General features: G+C 50.1%; 1 protein-coding gene across 8 annotated transcripts in view; it reads left to right on the top strand.

Moving 5' to 3' along the window:
- The window catches only part of Bcas3 (BCAS3 microtubule associated cell migration factor), a 480559-nt gene that overhangs the window by 457735 nt on the left and 18136 nt on the right, over positions 1 to 4688 (top strand). The gene's annotated exons all lie outside the window — the stretch shown is intronic.

Here is a 4688-nt window from a genome sequence, read left to right as displayed (position 1 = left end):
CTCTCTCTCTCTCTCTCTCTCTCTCTCTCTCTCATTACTAATGTTGCAGCCCTGTGTTAACACCCACCCAACAGGCCCTGTCCCTAGTTTGCTGAGGTCAATGAGATAAACAGGTCCTGATCCCCAGGTTTCAGGCCTGCCTTCTCTCTATCTCCTGAGTCCTCGAGGAGCGTCACCTCCCATGTGACCTGTCCCAGCCCTGCTCCACTCTGCTGTAGAAGAGGAACCCAGTAGGGAGAAGCTTAGAATCCCTGGGGTGGTTGGGTCTGATATTGGCAATCCATCCCGCTGTTCTGTGGGTATTAGATTCAGCGGTGAGGTTCCCCATCCCTGCATCTCTGGGCTAGTTCTTCTCTCCGTCACTAAGAGGGCAGAGGTGTATAGACCGTCTGCATCCTCACATCCCAGATGTATGGAGAATTCATCCCAAAGCCTCTGCTCTCCCCCTACATCCAGATAGCAGCTCTTCCCCTTGCCATATGCCAGCACAGTTTCCATGGGAGCTAACCCAACTGACAGATGCTTTCTGAACCATGGCTGTAGCACAGCCTTGCTCTGGACGTCAGGACTCCTGGGCAGCCGTGGTTCCTATGACCCGGAGTGTGTGTCCCCAAGCTCATCTCCGGGAGCCTCCTTTTTCCGAGGGCTTGAGAGTCCCTGGAATGGCCTCATCTGCCACCACTGTCTTCAAAGCCTCGGGACCACCTCAGCCTTGTCTGGTGGACAGTTGGGCAGGGATATTTAGCCACTGGAGCTTCAGCTTCTCCGGGAGTAACCTGAGCGTAGCTGGCAGTGATTCATCTGCCAGACAGCTGAGGGACTCAGGAGAGTTTGCGATCTTAATAAGCAGGCTTGTGAACTTAAAAAGAATTTAAAGAAAAAGAAAGAGGAAATTAAAATGGCATACCCCACAGGTCAAAAGCATAGATCCACCCATACCCTTTTTTATTTCTCTCCAGCAGTAGGATTCCACTTTCTTCCTCAAATGGTCACCAAAAGAGATTCCATTGGTTTTCTTTTGGCTCTATTAGATGAATGGTTGTTTGTTTTGTTTTGTTTTAATTTGCCGCCAATCTTTTAGGTCAGTAAGCAAATCAAATAAAAATGGACCAACCAGTCCCCTTCCTTCTCTCTAGCGAATATGTCCACCTGCTAGCACACAGACAGGCCTGGCTAGGGATGGCCAGGGAAGGACGGTGCCTATAGATGGGAATTTCCAGCAGGTCGCTCTGCCCATAACACCTCCCTCTTCTCTTCTCAACTCTCCTCCTCTTGGTGACTCGGGGACATGCAGATAGGGTAGTACTCTGTTTGCCTCTGTTGGTCACTCTGGCGCTAGATAAGTCAGGGCCTCAGGGCCTCAGGGCCTCCCCCAGGCACCTTCATGTTGACGTCTCCTTATCAGCTTGCTGCCCTGGCCACCACAGGACTTGCTCTCCAGACCCCTGACACAGAGGCCCTTGGATTGTGTTAACACTGTTAATGGCTGGTTGGCTAGCGCTGGTAACAACCCCCTCTCCAACAGGAAGCCAAAAACAGCCCTCCCCCACACAAACAGTCCCCTGACTTGTGGCTATCGTGGTGTGAAAACTCCTATTATCACTGTTTATTGCAAACTATCAGCTGGTCAGATAGGTCATTGGCTGCCTAGAAGCTTAACAGGCTGGCTGCAGTGCCTCACGAGGACCGCAGGACAAATGAGCTGTCACACAAGGAAGGAAAAAGCCTACAGTCCATTTGGACGGGAGGTGGAGAGCCATTGGATAGGCTGCCTACGTTAGATCTATCACACCATAGATTGGCTCTGGTAAATAATAACGTACTGTATTCTTGAAAATGGCTAGGCAGATAGATATTAATGTCCTCACCACCAAAAAAACAAGGTAAGTATATGGGGTAATGTGTGTTAATTAGCTCTGTTTAGCCATTCTTGTGTTAAATAGCCATTCTGCAATGTATATATGTTTTCAGACATCATGATGTATATAATGGGAATATACATTTTTTAAGTAAAAAAGAAAGAAAATTGGTGTTTTGAAACAGGGTTTCTCTGTGTAGTCTTAGCTGGCCTACAACTCACTCTATAGACCAGACTGGCCTCACACTCACAGAGATCCACCTGCCTCTGCCTCCTGAGTGTTGGGATTAAAGGTGTGTGCCACCAAGAAAATCATTTTTAAAGGCACTCTAGTGACCTGCAACACTGCTGTCACCGAGCAGCTGATGAGCTCTGATGAGCTATGCAAAGCTGGTGGAGGAGGTAGCCTGTGCAAGTCTCTGGGTTTGGTCCTCAGAGCCAGACAAAGGAGAAAGAAATGCAGAGTCCATCCCTGCTCTGTCAGCATCGGAACTTGACATTCTTCTTCCAGTGCTGGGGATTGAACCCAGAGCCTCACACGCGCTAGGCAAGCTCTCTACCACTAAATCCACCTCTTGCCCAGCACCCCAGTTTTAACATGCATATATTAAAGTTTGAGAAGATCCGTTTAGAATGTGGTGAGCTTGCAGTGCAGATGATGTCAGTTTAGCCCTCCGTGATGGTGCTGGCCCGTCGGTCTGTTTAGCTGGCACGGGGTTTGCAGATCCAGCTGCGGTGTGACTGGCCAAACTGCTTTCTTTCTGATTGCCCAGAACCCCTTCCACCTGTTACCTCTCCATCATCCCTTGCCTCAGGCTCCAGCCTGAGGTCCATCTAGCCCTGCTCTGGTGTTGCTGCAGTGAGCCACTTGCTCTTCCTTGAGCCTCCGCAGATAAGTGGTCCCCTGCCACTGGGCTGTGCTGTACAGTGGCTAGTGCCCCCTCTTTCGGTCTCGCTTGGCGCCCGTCTCTGCAGCAAATACCAGTGCCTGGGACAGAGCCCAGCTTGTGGCAGATTGGCAGCACCTGTCTGCTGACTGCGGTCTGCACCCACCTGGGCACCGTTTACCATGGTCTGTCTCCCTAGGTGCCTACTGTTTACTGAGGTCTGCAACTGCTAGCTGCCAGTTGTGTACTGGCTGAGGTCTGCCTGAAGCTCTCGATAGCCCCTGCGTGTTGATGGGGTTTCTGGCCTTTCCCTTCTTTCAGAGACGCCCAGTTCTCTGATCCTGTCTCTGCTCTCTATTTAGTCCAGGTGTTCTGTCCCCATCTTGCTGTCAGCCACTTCCTCCTGCAGCCGTTCTCTTTCAGCCCCCATTTCCCTGAAACCTCCCACCATACCCGAGCTCACACTGCCAGAGAATGGTTGTCATCTGAAATCCGGTCAGCTCCCTACCACCCAGATGCTAAGCATCCTCTAGCCAAGGAGGAGCATCTCATGTCCACATCCCTCCACTCTCCTCCCTGAAGTCATCACTAGACACCCAGGAACCTCCACCCTGGGCCTGTGAACCCTCTCCAGCCCCGGGTTCTCCTGTCTCTGACTGTCCTCTTCTCAAGGCTGTTCGCTTCTCCCTCAGCACAAGGCAGTCTCTACTTCTGTAGCCTCAGTCAGTATGGGTAAACCGATAACATCCAAACTAACCTCACTCCTGATTTCCAGAACCATCTACCCAGTCACCTACTGATAAATGCACACTTCCAAGAACTCAGCCTTGGCCTTGGCAGTTCCTTCTCTAGGCACACCCCACTTGGGGTGTACAAAGCCATCCCGGCTAGCTCACCCTCTCCAGACCCATCCCCGCTCTTCTCAAGCTAGTCAAGCTGAGACCCTGGGATCTTTTTCTTTTTTAAAATAAACAAAATATCGACTTGTCCCAGTTGTTTTGTGTCTAGGTAAATATATAATTTAATACTCCCCCAAAAGGAGGATTTAAATAAACACTCCTCCAGTCAGCAGTTCAGACTTCTCATTCTCTCTTGCCTACTCCAACACTTCACCCCCAAAGCCCCAAGCCTTGTGTGTAGAACGCAGCATCCTGGTTCAAGTATTGTGGACTCCCAAGCAGCTCTCAAGGACTGTCTTTGCCGGTGACATTCTAGTCTCCTTTCCCGTCCCTACTAAACTAACAGTCAAGGAGCTCCATCCACCAGGGCCTCGCACTCCCTGCTGTAAATACATACTACGCCCTGACCCTGTTTCCCAATAACTCAGGCTTTCACGGCATGGTGCCCCAGACGTGTACGCTGGCACTCTCTAGACACACCGCTTTGAGTTCATGATGCTTCAGTGAACTGTGGTTGGCAGTTTGAAAACCAAGGCTGTAGTTGATCTGCTAGTTCTTCTGCTAGTGCCTGTCCATATCTTAGTGACCCCGCATTCAAGGCTTTAACATTGTTTTCAGTTAACTTCATTTATCAAAAGGGCTGTGCTGCTTTTCCCCTCCTAACATGAGAAGCATATTTTGAACATCACATAGTTGTAGATGATCAGTTCATTAACAGAGGTCTGTGATTTCATATGCTTTTCAAAAGACAACTTTATTAAGGTCTGTGTGCATGTGGGGAGCCCATGCATTGCTGCCAACCCTCACTGTAGGGCTGTAGAAAGTGAAGTCTCAAGAAACCGCAGCTGAGGCTGGAGAGACGGCTCACTGCTTCAGAGTGCTGGATGCTCTCTTCCAAAGGACCCAGGTTCAGTTCCTAGCACTCATACATGGCTCACAACCATCTGTGACTCTAGTTCCAGACGATTGAATGCTCTCTTCTCCTCTCTGCAGGTACCACACATGCACACACACACACACACACACACACACACACACACACAC

Source organism: Alexandromys fortis, unplaced genomic scaffold (genome assembly GCF_014885135.2).
Source record: "Alexandromys fortis isolate MF-2015 unplaced genomic scaffold, M_Fortis_MF-2015_v1.1 scaffold_173, whole genome shotgun sequence".
In the NCBI taxonomy this organism is placed as follows: Eukaryota; Metazoa; Chordata; class Mammalia; order Rodentia; family Cricetidae; genus Alexandromys; species Alexandromys fortis.
This window is presented reverse-complemented; position numbering and strand designations above follow the sequence as displayed.